This window comes from Pteronotus mesoamericanus, unplaced genomic scaffold, assembly GCF_021234165.1.
Source record: "Pteronotus mesoamericanus isolate MK-2021 breed Mesoamerican mustached bat unplaced genomic scaffold, CSHL_Meso_final contig_90, whole genome shotgun sequence".
NCBI classification, from domain to species: Eukaryota; Metazoa; Chordata; class Mammalia; order Chiroptera; family Mormoopidae; genus Pteronotus; species Pteronotus mesoamericanus.
Window position 1 is genome coordinate 21,836,386 of NW_026555277.1, and position 18,024 is coordinate 21,854,409.

The window sequence follows — 18,024 nt, forward strand, 5'->3', positions numbered from 1 at the left end:
CGTGGGGGCTGCTGGGAGAGTGGGGTTCTTTTGCTCTTCCCCAGATGCGCGGGGACTGCCATTGACCCGGTGTCGCTGTAGAACTGAAGTCGCCGTGTAATGATGTTGTGAAGTCGCTCGCGCGTCCCAGCCACGCCCGGGCGGTTCCAGGCGGTGGCAGCCGCCCGGCTGCAACTCTGAGGCTGCTGCCGCTTTAGAAGCTTCTCCTTGAGGGAACGGGGGCGGAGGACTCCGGGCCATTCCTGTAAGTAACCTTCCCGTGCACGACCCGAGCCTGCCCTGGCCAACTTCCCTGGAAAACGAAGGAGACGTCCCGCCTCGCGCTCTTCCCAGTCCTCCGAGGTCGCGCACGGACACCCAAGCGCAAGGCTGGGTATTGGGCGGCAGGGTCCTCGCCGTGTCCCCGCCCGGCGGTGGGAAGTGGGTTGTTTCCCAAGTGTGAGTGCAAAGTGATGGGCACTGTGCCCTGATTTCCGGGTGCACCCCGCTTCTGACGATTGGCAGCATTCTCATCCCCTGCGGGACATTATCCACAAGGCCCCCGACCCTCAGAGAAGAGCGGCTTTGGTGCCTGGAGGTTATAAACCCTAAGCCTCGGTCGCCGTCTGTGCTGTGAGCGAGAGGAGAGGGTATTGGAAAGAGCTCTTTCTATGTTGAGCCGAGTTGAGTTGGACTTTTCCTGCGATTGATTTTGAGGCAGATATCACACTTCTTTTCAAAGAAGCAGTTGACTTGAGTTTCAAGCGCAAATAATGGATACTAGCAGATGTCCTTTTTAGCGCTGGCATAAAGATAACCTCTCGCTTAAAAGATTTCTAGGTCAAAATAGTGGTGAACTAACTCAGGCACCTTACCGCAGCCCTTTCACTTAAACCTGCAGTTTCTGCGCCGTAAAAACAAAAACAAAAACACAACACTAATTGCAGTGAACTAATCGTTCACTGGCCATTCATCAAACTAGACTGGACCATAGGAATGAAATGGACTCTCAGTTTTTTACTATATATATATATTTCAGTAAGCTTTTTCTTGACCTTCGAATCGTTGCTGTGGAATTGGATGCCTGAGCTACGATGGTGTCCAAATAGCATTGCTAATGGTGGTGACGGGACGCTTCAAAACAAATCGCGAAGGACGGTTGGTGGCGAGAAAGGGCAGGGATGAAGATACTTTATCATCTCAGCATTCATTCAGCTTTCTAGTTTTAAAGTTAAGTAATGTTCCACAAGCCTTACACTTTCAGCTAGCATACATTTTCTGAAAGACACTGTTTTGTTACCTTACAGATTTTTATTTATATGATGGAAGGGGTCGGAAAGACCAAACACTTGAGCATCTTCAATCCACCAGGCACCCCAGTTATAAGCTCTACATACACTCACTCACTCACTCACTGTAATAACTCTTTGGCACTAAATCTGCGGCTCAAAGACCTTAAGTGGATTTTCAAACCTAGATTTGCCTTGCTTCGAAGTTACAGATCAAGTAACTTGTACTTATTTCAGAAATTATCTTAAAGGCATTATTCAGTGTTATTTCTCAATATTGGTTTCTACCTACTTTGGGCATCTATGATTAAGTCCAAACCCCTGCTTCAGTACTTTTAACCCAGTTGTTCTCTGTGCTTGCAATTTCTGTCCTGCAGAGAGTTGCTCATTAAGGCCCTAAAAGCACATTCCAAACCACCCCCAGTTTACTTATGTAAAGCATAGGATTAGATTTCCATCTCAAAGGTCCTTTCTGGTTCAAAGTTTTAGTGAATCTGCAGTTGAAAATATGAGCCAAGGAGTGTTATTCTCCACTGAAAATGCTTAATACTTGTAAGTGTTAAGAGTACAAAAGCTTGTTTCTTCAAAATTTTACTTCAATATGGATATATGTTAAAAACCAATACAAGGAAAGAGACAGATATAATCATGTTTATTTTGAGTTCTGTTATCTACCAATTTTTGAACCTTTTAAATTACCATCCCATTTAGTTGGTAAGTAATCTGAGAGATTAATATATTTAAAATGATTTAGTATTGAAAGAACCAAGTTATTCATGGTTTCCAGTCATATTTGTTCAGACCTGCAGTGCTCATGTAATAATAGGAAACATTTATATAATACTTACTATGTGTCAGATACCCATCTAAATGTTTTACCTATATTAACTTACAGAAACACATGAGGTGCTTTGTTAAAATTATATTTATTGGCTAGTAACATTATATAATTTTTAGGTGTACAACTTTATAATACAACATCTGTATACTCTGTTTTGGGCTTACCACCCAAAATCTAGTGTCCTTGCAACACCTTGTGTTTAACCCCCTAAACCTTCTTTGCCTTCTCTCCACTTCCCTTCCCCTCTGGCAATCCCCATTCTTTTGTCTGTGTCTAGGAGATTGTTTTGTTTGTTCGTTTGTTGGTGTTTGTTTTATATCCCACATATGACTAAAATCATGCGGTTCTTGGTTCTTGTTCTTTTCCATCAGACTTACAGTAGCTGTAAGGGAAATGCAAATCAAAACCACAATTAGATAGCTATCTCACACCCATTAGAATGGCTCTTATCAATTAGAAAAGTCGGTGTTGGAGAGGATGTGGTGAAAAGGGAGCCCTCACGCTCTGCTGGTAGGAATGTAAATTGGTACAGCCACTATGGAAGACAGTATGAAGGTTCCTCAAAGAATGCAACTACTGTATGACCCAGCAATCCCTATTCTGGGTATCTACCCCCAAAATTTGAAAACACATATGTACCCCTGTGTTAATTGTGATTTGATTTACAATAGCCTAGAAATGAAAACAACCTAGATGTTCTTCAACAGATGATTGGATAAAGAAGATCACACGCGCACACACACACACACACACACACACACACACACACAAGAATACTACTCAGCCATAAAAAGAAGGTTGAAATACTGCTATTTGAGACAACATGGATGGATCTTTAGAGTATCCTGCTAAGTGAAATAAGTTAGATGGAAGGGGCGATTTTATACATAGACAGCTGAAGCAGAGGATAAGTTAACACACCCAAGGCCATTCAGCCACTAAGTGGTGGGACTCGGTGTCAAATTCAGGCATCTCAGAATCTTTATTCTTAACATTTATTGAGAACCTACTGTGTACCAACCACACAGCTGGATTTTTTTTATTATAATTAGGTCATTTACCTTTACAATTACCTTATATAGAAGAGAAGTTTGGCATTTAGTGCCTTGCCCAAAGTCTCAAGATAATTAAATGGTAAAGCCAGGATTTGAACCCACGTTTGACTTTCTTCAAGTTCATGGGTTATTTATACTTTCTCTCAATAATCACATCTTTATTAAATACCTTCAAGGAGCACTAAGTACTAAGTGCTAGGGACTTAGTCTCTGCTCTTAAGAAACACAGTCTGAAGAGGGAAAGAGACAATTGTGATAGAGTGGTAATAGGATAGCAGCATTCAGAGAGCATCATACGAAAGAGCTGTGGGCACACAGAGAGAAGGCACTGAAATCTTCTTGGGGTGGAAAGGCTTGGGCTAGTTTGGAAAAACAATGGGAATTAGCCTGGACAAAGAAAAGGAGAAGGGGTTGTTATGGGCTGACTCTGTCCCTCCAAAACTTTTGTTAAATGTTGAAGCCCTAATCCAGATGACCTCAGAATGTGACTATAATTAGAGGTAGGGCCTTTAAAGAAGTGATTAAATTAAACTGCAGCCTTTTAGAGTGGGTCATAATCTATTTTGACTGGTGTCCTTATAAGAGGAGCTTTGGACACAAAAAGAGGCCCCAGCAAAGTGTGCACAGTAAAAAACCCTGTGGAGGACATCCGTAAGCCGCAGGAGAAACCAAACCTGTCAACACTTTGATCTTGGACTTCTAGCCTCCAGAACTCTGAGGAAATAAATTTCTGTTGTATAAACTACCCAGCCTGTGGTGTTTTATTATGGCAGCCCTAGCAGATTAATACAGGGATGTTCTAGACAAATGAAATGACAGACAAAAAGCCTTTTAGGTGTGGCCAGGTAATTGGGTTTTGTGGTAAGAGGTGTTGACATTGAAGCTGGAGACTAGGCAGGGGCCATGTTAGGACAACTTAGTGTGAGATGCAAAGTTTAATCTTTATGTTAAGGGAATGGGATGGAGAGAGTTTGTAGCAGTGGATAAACATTAGGTCTGCATTTTAGGAAGATGACTCTGTGAACCTTGCGGAGGATAGATTAAAGGGAATAAGACTGGAAGCAAGGAGACCAATTTATGTGTCTCTTGCCACAAGAAACTGAACTAAATATTTTCTCAGAATGTCAAATGTCAAACATAGAACCATTGTTAAGATAAGGAAGATTTTTAAAAGGCACAGCTAACCTTTAGGGCATACATAACATGTAGCAAGAATTTGTATATACTTGTTTTGTACCTAAAGACTAGCTTCGCTTTTGACATTTTGCTTTTCATAAATAAAGATTTACTCAACACTCGACAGTATTTTCATTGTTTTTCCACTGTATTTAATAGACATCTTTATGGTGCTTACACTGTTCTAATCTAAGTCCTGATAACCTTATGGAATATCTGCTGTTATTATATCCATTTTATGCCTACAGATGTTGAAGTTCAGAGAGGTCCAGTAACTTGCCCATGGTCACATAGCTAAACAAATGGCAATGTTAAGATCCACACTCAAGCTGTCTTCAGAGTCTGTTCTCTTAGCCATTATATGCTGTTGCCATATATTATTAAGATCTTCAACTACCAATGAAAAGAGGAGGTAGGAATACAAAAATAAATTAGGTATATTTTCCATAGGGAGTGTTCAATTTATCAGAGGAGATAAGGAACCTTCATAAGTTTTGGGGTTTTTTTTTAAAGTTTTGTAGAGAAAAGTGGAGTATTGAGAAGCAGTGATTACTGGGGCTTCTGGGAAAGCTTGGTGGAAAAAACTGGCATTTGAACTGGAGTGTGAAGAATGTCTAGACTTTGGAAAGAGGACATTAAAGGTAGAAACAATAGCATGACAAAGTTATAGGATTGGGAATTTCCTGGTGTGTCTAGGAAACTAGTAAATACAATTCTTTGTTTTGGCTGGAGTATATTGCGTCATTGGAGAAGCCAGTTTGGGGGCTGGGAAGATAGCAAATGTCTGAGAAAGAGAAGTCTTAGGGATTGAAGAGCAAGGAAAACTGTGAGGTTTTAAGCCAAGTGATTGAGGCTTATACTAATGATCTTTTAGGAGAGGATAAAGTTCATCTAGTCAGTCCCAGCTCCTCAGGATCAAGTCCTGACTTCACTGTCTTCCAGGTCACTTTCCATTAACCTTGTGAGAAAATTTCCTAATTTTTTTTGTCTCTCATCCCTCTATTCCTGAAATTTATCCTCTATTCTGACTCTAGATTTATTTCTCAAATGTCACTTTCCATTTAGAAATTTGTTCCCTGTTAGTTTAAATTTAGATTTCTTAATCTGAGCTAGTCAAATTTAGAGCCTCAAGGACTTTCCCCATAATCATTCCCACTTTAATTGGCCTGTATACTGCTGCCAAACTGGCTCTATTTTCTTTCAGGCCTCTTTTTTCTTTGTCTTTACCTACCAGATGCCCCTATTCTTACTATCCAAATCTTTCTGTCCTTGAGGAACTCACTCAAATCTTACTCCTATTGAAGCCAGACCGCTCCAGCTAGGAAAAAGCTCCACCCCTGTCCCCTGCCCCGCCCCCCCCCCCCCCAGTAGAACAGTTCTGTCCTAATACTCATTAAATAATAAATCAGGTTGTGTTATCTTATTTTCTTACATTTCTTCAGATTATTAGATTCTTAGGTTGAATGTAAATCAGAGAGATCATTAGAGCTCTCACCATTAGTTCTTAGATTTCTTAGATCTTCAATTTCCATTAGGGCAGAGGCTATGGTATACTATTTTTTAAATATCTTTTCAGTGTTTTTAGTTTAATTCAAGAAACATTGAAAGCTGTCCAATAAATAGCTGACTGACCAGTTGTTAATTGAGGTCATTTTATTGAAATTTTTTAAAAAACTGGCTTACTTCTTAAAATATAATGATCTGATTTTATTCCTAGTTTGACTATGGACTCATGTAACCTTGGGCATATCCTATTTGACTACCATGTATTATGGTTTATTCATGCATAGAAAATGAGCATATAAAGTCTACTCATGGTATAGAGGTGGAACTAATTCATGTTGTAAAGCTTATTGAGGTCTTTGAAGCTTATCTATATGTCTTTGTCAGTGGTTGCCATACTTTGAGTTTTTTCTCTTCAGAAAACTTTCTGACAAGTCACGAAGGAGGAAGGAATGGTTCAAATAAAATAGAGTTTAATTTAATAGTGTCACACTGTGTTGTGTAACAATGGAGCTGATAAGTTATGCATGTTAATGATGAAAGAATTCACCCACCAGTTCAGTTGATAGTCCCACAACACATATTTATTGAGTTGCATGAGCTCCTGCCTTTACATTGCCATTCTGATCTGCAAGGAGGAGGAAAGGGAAAAGAGAGCACCTTCCCCCATCCTTCCTGGAAGTGCATTGTAGTATATATTATAAGAGAAACAGATTAGATTCTGAATTAGAAAATAAAGATGGCAGAGGAGGCTACTTTAGATAAGGCAGTCTGGTAACTTCTCCTGTACGATGACTTTTCACCTGAGACCTGAAGGGTAAGGAGTGGCTACCCTGTAAAGAACAAGAGGGAAGAGTATTCCAGGTACCTTAAACAGTTACGAAGGCCCAGAGAAAAGAATGTGATGAGAAAGTGAAAAGAAATGACAAAAGGTCTGTGTCTTTGTGGCTGAGTAAGAGCAAGGAGGGGAGTGTTGCAAGATGAGGGGCAAGTAGTCGGGGCCAGGCTTGGCCAGACCTTGTAGACTATGATTTGAAGAGTGGATTTTATTCTAGATATTATGGGAACCCTTGGTTTATTTTTAAAAGGAATTTAGTTTCAAAAACATGATTCTTGTTGCCTTATGGAGAATAGAGAGGAATAAGAGATTAACATGAAGTCCTGTTAGGAGTTGGTTCATAGTCTAGGAGATGATGACGGCGTGAATTGGGATGCTAGGAGAGGGGCTGCGGAGAAGTGGGTGAATTTGAGGTATATATTGGCATTTGACTGCGCCTAATTTGGTAATATATTGGACACAGCAAGGTGAGAGAAAGCAGGCATCTACTGTGCAGTAGATCCGTTTGGGGGGAGAAATCTGTGGCGCTCCAGAAGAAGACTGGCCTAAGAGCCACACTGGGTGATAAGAAGTAGTTTGATCTGTGGCAGTGGTTGGTTTGCAGAGAGGTAAATGAAAAACAGCAACAATAAAGAAGGAAGTTGCAGCTGGAGCTCTGGGCAGCCCCTGCGTTACAGACGAAGGGTGATGCAATGAAAGGGTTTGAGAAAGAGCGTTCATTGTAAGAGCCACAGCAGGAAAGTTGAAGAAGGGAGTCGTCAACAATATTGCACCAGAGATGACATAAAATAATAACCAAGAAGGTATTATTGGCTTGGTCAGCAGAGACTACTGGCGACTGAAGGGCAAGCGGTTTCTGAAAATTCAGATTGTCATGGAGCTGCGGTGTGAGTGAGGGCTGGGGAGAAGAGAATGAGAGTAAATACCCTTTAAAGAAGCATGGCTGAGAACAGAGGGCAATAGTTATAGGGGAAACCTTCTTGAGGAAGGGAGATTTTTGAGATTTTATTATCTAATTTAAATGAAACGGAAAATTTTGAACATGATAATAGGCCATGGAAGAGGGCGAAGCTGAGGGGAGGATAAGAGATACCCAGTGAAGCAAAGTTGAGAAAAGGCAGGAATAGAGACTTTTACGTATTATAACATACTTCATTATTTTTTAACTGGGTGGACATATACACATGGTAGAAAAATGGAAAGGTGTAGTATGAAAACTAATTTTCTCTCCCCCTTCTGTCTTCCAACCACGTCTCTTCGGAGAGGATTGCTAATTTACACCCCCATCAATAAGTACACAAGTGCATAACTGAGATCATGTTTGTACTTAATTCTCAGAGTTTGGAGAGAAGACAAACTGTAGATTTTGTGGGTTTATTGGTGGGAGGAATGAGAGTAAAAGCAGGAGAGAACAGACAGAGTTTCAGAGATGAGTGGGAATGGCATGGTATGGAATTATCTCAGAAAAGGACATTTAAGAGGACATTGGAGGGCATGCCGGTGGTGTGAGGCTCGGGTTGATGACAAATTTGCAACAGTCCCATTCACGTGGTTTTGTAACCTTTTCAGGAGAACTTAAATACCTCTTTATATTTAAAATGCATGTCAACTTAGAAAATGGACTTACAAATTCATCACTTATGTAATGTACAGGTTTGGGGTCCAAGGACCCAAAGCTCTGCTTTCTGTTTTATTGCTTTCAGTCACAGGCATGTTATGTGGTGCTTTGGGGTTATTTAGGCCAGTGGTATAAATCAAAACAAAGGGAAGTTTGTTGGTTAAGAAAGAGCACTCTCTGTCTGAAGGAATAAAGGAAGAGAAGGAGACTGGAAGCCAACTAAAATGTCTCTGAGATTGAACAGCTGTTCCTAAAGTACATAATTCAACAACTTAAAATTTTCTCCCCATTATTATCATCTTTTTAGCAGATCCTAGGCCAACCATTGTCTTATTTTTAGTCACAGAAATCAAAAGACTGCAAAAGAGACATATAAGCAATGTTGAGCTTTTTAAGTAGATATTTGCTCATTTCTTATTTGATATGGGACTTAATTTTAAATGCAATATATAAACAGCTGGAAATGCTCTTAGTGGAAGACATGACAAAGCTAAGCTGTGAGCCAAAAATTCATTTGTAACTTTTCTATGAAATTGACAACCAGTTTTTTTTTAGTTATTACAAGAAAAGTGGACCCTGCGTTATTGCTATAAAAATGACAAATCACGCTTTAGCAGCAAACTCTTAAAATAGTTTTTCATAAAGTAAAAACAATGTTTTCTTTCAAATATAGGAAAAAAGAGCTCTTTAAAAGCGCATAATCTTGGAGGATATTCCTGTAGTCACTCTTAGCTTAAGATTTTGTTTTTCAAGGCAGTTCATTTAGTTGATATTGGACTGAAATGTATTAATAAGCAATTTTGTTCATGAAATTACTTCTGTAATTTTGTATATTGGCATTTTAAATCATTAATCTTGTAGTTAGGCATGTATTGCTGGCCTACCATGGGTCAGTAGCTTTTAAGTTTTGGACATAAAAAAATAAGATACCTTCATTCAAGGAGCTCACAGTGAGGTGAGGAAGAAAGCACATAGTCTTCTGGGAGCATTCAAGGGGGGAGTCTGTGAACACTGATTAAGGAACAAAATCACAATGAAAAGTTTTAAGATTTCTCAAACATTTTTTCCATGTTTGTTCCATGTTTCCATGTTTTTCCATGTTTTTTCCATGTTTACTCTATATTTCTGTATAACAACAGTTAAATTCTCACAAAAGAGGAGGACTTATACTTTTCTTGGGAGACAGCAAAAAAAAAGGACAAAGTGTATTCATAACCAGCCGAGGGAAAAGATCACTAGGTGAGAAAAGCACTTGGCTAAAGAAGAGAAGCAAGCCAACTAAATCCCTAGTGCTGGAGGGATGAAAGAAAGAAGTCCTTGAGGAAACAGCCAGGGGTCAGAAAAACAGGTCCTGAGGTTCAGTCTCAAGCAGACACTTTCTGGACTCTCTGATAACCTGCTTATCTGGTTTCTCAGCTAACAGCAGATGAGAAAGAGGAGAGGCAGACTGGCAATAGTAAAGTGTGATGGTTGATTGCCTCACAGTGAGGCAGAAAACAAAATTAGCAGTGGACTTAAAATCTCAAAAATTAAAAAAAAAGAAATTTGAGATGATTTAGTGTAAGGAAAAAAAGAGCTCTTTAAAAGCGTATAATCTTGGAGGATATTCCTATAGTCACTATATTACACAGTAATGGCTTAGTCATAGTAATGACCTGAGTCGTCAACTTCTGTCAGTCTTTTCTATCTCAGGGCTCTACCTCCCCCCAAACCCCCATCGCAGTTAGACTTTTCTCATCACCTTGCCTCAATTTTAGTAGGGAAACATCTCACAACCAATGTTTTCCAAATAAGAAAACTGATGGGAGGGGGGCGGAATTAAAGATCTGTAGGTTTTGCCACAGTGTTTTCAAAAACATCTCTCTCGGGAATGTTTGCAACTTTGTTATAACTGATGGGCTTAATCGATATAGCCCTGTAGCATTCTCAGAGCTCTTACTGAAACCCAGGAGAGGCCTGAGTAGATTTTTGTACATTGGGCCAAGAAAACCTTCAATTTTCAAATGCTTTAACAATCTTAAATTTCTCATGTAGTTCTGTTTTTGACTCTACTAGAGATTGCAAGAACTTAACTGGACTACTGATGGATTTATTCATTTAACAGATATTTATTGAATGTGTGGCATTTGCAAGATACTACGATGTAGATGGACTTAATTTATTGCAACAAAAATTTGTTTTGATCTATATTCTACTTATATGTAGCAGCTCAGAACAAGTGTCAGAATTATTCCCAATTTACAGTAATATATCTGTATTATCACTATTGTCTCAATATTGTTGAATAGTCATTTAATGGCAAAATCAAACTCAGATTTAGAGTTGTCTTATTAAAGAAAGATAATAAACATAAAAACGATCACTCTGCTTCATTATAAACACAGCCAACTTTGGGGTCAGATGACTCATTTTTTTCTAGAAGAAAACATATTATAAACCACATGAGAACAAATTCGGGGCACCCCGACTGATGTGGCTCAGTTGGTTGGGTGTCATCCCACAAAGCAGAAGGCTGCTGGTTTGATTCCCAGTCAGGGACATGGCTGGGCTGTGGGTTTGGTCCCTGGTTGGGGAGCATAGGAGAGGCAACTGATCAGTGCTTCTGTCTCACATAGATGTTTCTCTCTCACATAGATGTTTCTCTCCCTCTGTTTCTCCCTCCTTTCCCTTCTCTAAAAATAAATGAATAAAATATTTTTTTAAAAAATTGGGCACTTGGTTGCTTTTTTTCTCTTTTAGTAGTCATGTGATTTTTATAAAATGGAGTGGAGAGATAGGATTATTTTAGAATTATCTCTGAGGCTTTTTCAAACCACACACACTTCCGGCCCCCCTCCCCCCATCAGTCTTTCCGCATAGTGCTCAGAGGTGAGAGGCTCCAGCTCTGGAAGAACAGTGTTGGGTTTGATTCTTGGCTCTTACTAGCTTGATTCTCATCAACCTCGAAGCTTCAGTGTTCTCTATAAAACCATGACAGTAATACCCACATCCTGGGGTCGTTGTTGTGAGTATGAGAGGGGGATCACGTGCATAATGCAAAAACAGATACCATAGGAGAAGAATAAAGTCAATGCCTAGCACATAGTAAGTGCTCTATCAGTGTTAGCTATTTTTAGGAAAGACTGAATTAGGAGTAGAACTGAGAATTTGTTTCTCTATCATGTATTTTCCTTTTGAAATACAGAGCTCTTCTGTCCTTATTATCAATTGTTTACCATAATAAGCCAATCTCAGGAAACTTAGGTATATTCTACAGTAAAGTCATGAATTTAACAAAGAGGTTTTGGTTTTTGCTCTCAGTGTCTAAAGAACTAGTTTCTGCTCAGGAAAAGCTTCACAGGGCTGTGGTGTCTCTTCAGTTATTCAGATCTAGAAACTGAAGTTTTCTCTTTGTATTCAGTTGATACGCTCAGCAAGCTCACTAAAGAATGATAAATAGGCAAGAGTGTCTGCTCTTAATATACGGTAAAACTGTCAAGTGGATCACATGTTTTGGTTCCCATAGTTAGTATATTTTTCCCTTGTAGGAAAATGTGCATGAGAAACCAAGTTACCAGAAGTTATTTCCTTGTGTGTGTGCATTTAGAGGCAAGGACATTTGAAGCACAAGGACATTGGAAGCTAAGGGAATGGGGGGGAGAGGGTGGACTGAGTCAGCAGCGTGCATTACAAGAACCAGGAGAGCTTAGAGTGAGAAGGAGGGCCGAGGTGGGAAGCTGTCGCAGTAGCCAGGGACAGTTAGGAGGGCTTGGATAAAGCCATACTAATAGGCTTGAAAAACAAATCGACAGTAGCTGGGAACTGCATGGACTGCAGGGACTGAGGAGAAGACAGATGACTTAGGGTTTTGGCTCTGCTAGTCAGGTGGGTTGATGATGCTCGCTAATTAGTAAAGCAAGAAGAAACAGATTTCATGAGAGGATAATAAGTTCTGTTTAGAATGTGGTAAATTTATGGTATTAACTATAAGTTGATAATTGAGAATTCCAGTTTAAAGTCAAGAAACGCCAATGTGGGATGAAGGTAGAGACTTTGGAAGTAATTATCACATAATTAGGAATTAAGGCCTTTGAAGTAGATGGAATTTCTGAGAGAGGAGAGGGCCCGTGATAAAATCCTGAAGAACTAGGAATACTAGCAATTACAGGGAAGTAGAGGAGTAAGATTCCTAAGTTTCATCAGCTACTCAGTTATCAGGCCCATCAAGTTCATTTGAGAATCTTGATTGTCTCCTAAACTGCAGATAGCCGACATCCATATCTCAAAATTTTTATGTCCTTATTCTGTTCCTGAATTTCATTGGCAAACCAGAATCATTCATTATATGTCAGTTCTCCCTCAAAAGGTAACCTTATCATGAAGTTATGGAATTGATTGTGACAACTGGTTTGGAAAATAATGAGTCTTGTGCTTATGCCTCAACCATAATATAATTTGAACACTTTTTTTTTTTTTGCCTAGAAGAATTACATTATTAAAATGGTTATATGTCTTAGATATGCAGAATTCTAGAGTTATGTTAGAATTATATGTGCATATAAATATGTTTATGTAATAAACATTCTACCGTGACATCACTCACTCCCATTTTAGAGTTACACCCTGTTCCTGGTCATTTAAGATTGCATGTCCTGGTGCCCCTGATTACTTTATTGATCTAAAAAGCTATATTGCTTGCAGTTTCCTTTTGGCATATTTTGGAAGCTTGTACTTCTGAAGACATTAAGTATTATACATTTAAAATCACTGAAAGATTTAGGATCAGTGTAGGCCAGCAAAAGCATGTTTACACGTGATTGTTAAAGGGGACCAAAAGAAAAGAAGATACAGACTTTCTACCTGTTCTTGAAATATTTCTGTTTTTAAAATTTGTGTTTACTGCTATATGAAAATTCTACTTCAGGAGGTCTTCGTAACTATTTGATTTGAAGATAAATCCTAAAGAACATATTACACAGTAATCTTAAGTCTGCTAGCATAATTATATCTGTTCAGTTTATTTCTTTTTTTTCATTGCCATTTAGCCCCTTAATACCCCCCCCCCCCCCCCGCACCCAGTTTATTTCTTAATCTGTGAAGTGTTTGTAGGTTTTCGGGTGATGGTGTCTCTTAATTTAATTTACTACCTAAATTTTGCCAGTCAACATTGAAAAAAAAATGCTTTCTAATTTAGTGGAGAAGAAATTTTTGGTTCTAGGAGTAGAGTATATACTAGTATCCACAGAATCTATTGTATAAAATGCCTCTGCTCAAGACACCCTTCTCCCCATTTTTAATTGAGAGAACAGGAAATCCAGACTCTATAATGCCATTTACTCTGCATTACTCATGTCTGAAGACATAATTGTCCCCCCCCTTTTTAACCAGTACTTCAGTTAAAGGGTCATAATTTTCTATGTTTAAAGAATATTTTAAACTATAATAGCTATGATGATTTTATTAATATTCTAGAATATAAATTCTTGACAGCAACTGCTCTTATGAGCAAATATTTTAATATGTCAATAACCCAAATGTCAGCTGAGTGTCCAGACTCTAAGTACTACAAAGTTGTCTTAAACCTTCTGTTTCATGTTATAGGGAAGCCAAAACCCTCCCAAAGATTTCTGTAAATTCCTGGTGTTCTTATGGCCTCTGAGCTACTGTCATCTGGATGGGATTTCTTTCCCTTCTCTTCCTTCTCCCCATCCAAAGAAAGGGAGAACAAACAATTATTTCCCTAGTCTTATGCACAGGATTTTAGCTTCCTTTTTGATGCTTGAAGGCCTCACCTTCCACCACAAATGGGTTTTCCATGTATTTTCCCAAACAAAAATTATTTCTATCCTCAGAGCTCCGCTGTCCCATATTAAGATGATGAAATGTGCACCTTATTTGGCATTACTTGATAATGATAACCCTTCAGGTAGCTATTATTTTCTCCATTTATCAAACTTTCATACATATATTTAAATAGTTCCTATTAAACTCAATCTCCATTCTTTAGAAGTGGTAAGAAAACCCTCTTAAGTGCATTGGCAATGTTAGAATTGAATATCCTATGTAACTGTTTGTAGCTCTTTTGCCAGATGGTGCAGAGAAGATAGTGCTCTCTTAAAAGGATACAGAATTTCAGATAGAGTTTAAGTATCAAGTTGCTCTTTCTCTTAGAGAAATAAATCAAGACTGTTTTGTGAATGTGAGGCTGAAGTCTACAACCCTTTGGAGGTTTGCATCTAGTACTTTTGAGCTGTTTTCTATTCTATTTTCTTTGACTAAACTATTATATGACATCACTAAATTATTTAAACTGCCAGATAATAATGTGCTTTGGTTTTCATATTGCCAAGCCAATCATAATCTTTTATAGAAACACGTTTGAAACTCAAAAGATGGAATTCCTGTCTAGAAGTAGTTTTTAAAAGATGTTGATATATCTTATTTGACTATTTGTTGTATTTTCTATAATAGTTTGGTGTCATTGTAATCTTTTATTCTGTGATGCAAAAATACCATGATTTAGGGTATAGACTTGAGGTCAGGAAACTATATCTGTGGGCCAGATGTAGCCAGTTCTGTTAGCTAAGAATGTTTTTTACATTTTTAAAGGGTTGAAAAAAAATAATAGTCAACAGAAGCCTTATGGCTGCAAAGCCTAAAATATTTACTGCCTGACTTTTTACAATAAAGTTTACTGACCCTTGTTAGCGATTCTTGAGTTTTAAAGAGGATGAATAACCTGTTCATTTTTAGGAAGTCCCTAATGGAAACTATCAATGATTATATAATTGTATATTCTAAATATTATGTAATTCAGAAATGAATTACTTTAAAATGATGGTATATATTGATAATAACTTGACATTGAAAGATAAATGAATAGGCTGATAAACACCGTGTTAATATTTTACTTCCCAGTGAAACCTGGTAAAAGATTACAACTAGCTTTCATTTGCACTTCATATTTATGTGCCATATTATACTGCCTGAATTTTTTTTGAATGAACACATTACTTTATTTATAATGAGAATAAAAGGTGCAAACACGCACATGTTTGTGTTGTGTTTATGTGTTTTAAAGAGAAAGAAACTGAATGGAAATTTCCATTGTAGCCTGTGGCTGATTTTCATCAAATGAGAATCAGAGGTCTGTGTATTTAAGGAAGGTAGTTTATTATGTACCACTTTTAAACTTTTGTCATCTTTGAACTTAAACATTTTCCCTTCAGAGCTTTTATCAGATAACCAAACACCTGAAAATGTCAACATTGAGACTTCATCTCACTTGTTTTTTGTTTTGTTTTATTTTGTTTTTCTACCACTTCCTTAGCTGAAATCTAAGTATACTGCTTTAGAGCAGCTAAGTGGTGATATAAAAGCAACATGGCCTTTTAAGAAGTTGTCAGGAACTGGGTCCACATAGTTTACATTGCTGGGATTTGTGAGTTCTTCACAGATTGTCTCCAGCAAATGTTTCTGCATCCAGGCTGGTGATCAGACTTTAAGGACTGAAGAGACGCAGTATAAGTGTATGGTAAGTAGCCTGCTAACCGAGCAGTAGAATTTCCATAGGTTTTTAAATTTTCCCTTTTATCCCCATACCTTGTCCCAAATTCCCTCTTATTTTCTTCCCCCTAAGACAAGCATTTTCATATGTCTATAAATATGACAGAAAAATTGAATTTATGTAAATGACATTGTGGTATCTCTCTCATTTTGCTTCTTGCATTTTTTGCTTACAACTGTCTTCATAGTGCTATGTTGCTCTGTGGTATGTATCCACCACATTTTGCCTATCAACTCGCCAGCGAATAGGCCCTCACCTATCACAAAGATCCAAGAGAGAATCTCAGAAATGCTTCTTTGTGGGCTGATATCAGAATTCCTTTAAGGTACATGTACCCAGGAGCATAGTTGCTGGGGCTTTGGGTACATAAATACTTAATTTGGCTGCATAATTTCTGATGGTTTCTTTGAATGGCTGCACTGATCTGCATTCCCATCATGGGTTTTTTGTTTGGGGAAATTTTTATGAGTTTCTCTAATACCAGTAGTTAGTGCCAGGAAAGGGTTACCTTAGGTAAGAATAGTTGTTAGAACTCTGGATTATTGCTAGGAGGCAGCTCCAGATGAGAGGCATAGCCATGCTTTTTACAAGAGCATGTGCTCTTTGAGAGCTAGAGCTATTTATTAACAACGTGGAAGGGTCGGACCTGACACTGTAATTTATGAACTTTCTGGTTAGGGACAAAGTATGCTCCAGACCAAGGGATTCAGCTCTGCTATCACCAACAAGCGGTCATTTTCAACTCAACCATTACTGTTATAGATGGTATGTTTGTTTTATATGTATATAGTTCCGAAGTATTTTATAGATGTTACAAACCTTACTTTTTTCTCTAAAAACAGGGCTATGATAAATTGATTTCCATAGAAGTAGAAATCGTGTAAAAAGTGAAAATGAGAAAATTATACATATTAAATAAAGGATTGGACAATAAGAATGGTTATGAAGAACTGTTCCACAGTGTGGGAAAAAAATACATATATCTGTGCCATTGACAGTTCACCAAAGATGAAGAACTGTGAATGTCTGAAAGGCTTTCGCAGAGGGTCATTGTTAAAGTGGGATATCTGTTTAGTCAAAGGTTAAGGTTAAAATCAAGCGTTCAGGAACTTAAAGGCCAAGTATGAGGAATGGAAGTGCTGCTGTGGGAATTCATCAGAAGCCACAGATGGCATCACGGGGTCAAGTCCTTTTCTAATCTGCAGATGTGGGTTCCTTAGCTGCCAGCGGTTCCCTCCCATCTCCTGTTGGTAGAGATTGTGGCAGGGAGGGGTTGCCCACCTCAGCAAAAGTTCATTTTAAACATAACAGGGCAATTTTTTTTTTTTTTACGCTCAAAATATCAGTAGGAAATGAGGGCCCCATAAGCTTAAATCTCACTCACAGTTTTGGCTTCTAAACTGGTGGATTTAACAGCCTTTTGGAATTCAACCTGTTTGTAAGTAGAACTGCCCCTTTATTTCATATTCTGAAAACCCTATAGATCTTTTCATTGAGTGGCACTAAATGAAGAGAGACAAAATATTTGCTGGGCGCAAATCCTATTTCCTCAGGATGAACTTTACAATGGCTGGTAGAATAGCTGACCTGTGTAGCCAATGCGATATATACTGTGGCACACGAGTGCAGCTGGACTTCGTGTGGGTGTTTGGTCTCTTTCTTTGTCAGGCCGCTGCTCACTGCCCAGGTTGGATTTTGTTGATGGTTTCACCCTGCTTTTTTTTTCTTTTTAGCTCTTAACACTGAAGCTGTCATATATAGTCTTTTGTGATTCAGTGTCTGGTTTTGAAATGATCGTGGTTTTTAAAATTTATTTAGCATATCTTATCTTTGATGTAGCCAGATACATTAAAATTAGTGAGTCTCTGTAAAAAAAAAATCTATTATTTAATGTAGGGACAATGTACATTTATTTTTTAAATGACACAGTTTATTTTTTGTCTGGATTAGGGCTGCTACTGCCTAAAAAAGCTGCTGCTGGAATTGGTGACGGGCACTGTTCCTACTTCCGCATGCTGATCAGCAGCCAACGTGCATTTTAAATTAATCCCCAAAGTATTATTTGTACAATAAAATTTAACTTTATTGTTGTACACCTGTGCCCCTGTCAAGATAAAGTTTCCCTGAGTTATTTTAGTTTTTCTTGAAGGCTGTTTTGACCAGAGTATCCTGTGTTAAG

At 38.3% G+C, this 18,024-nt stretch overlaps 1 protein-coding gene across 1 annotated transcript in view; it reads left to right on the forward strand.

The window, feature by feature from the left end:
* The first annotated feature begins 27 nt into the window (after window positions 1–27).
* TRAK2 (trafficking kinesin protein 2) overlaps window positions 28–18,024 on the forward strand; it is a 52,737-nt gene continuing 34,740 nt past the window's right edge. Inside the window, exon 1 of the mRNA XM_054585838.1 lies at window positions 28–244. The gene's annotated coding sequence lies outside the window, so the exon portion shown is untranslated. The remainder of the gene's footprint in view (window positions 245–18,024) is intronic.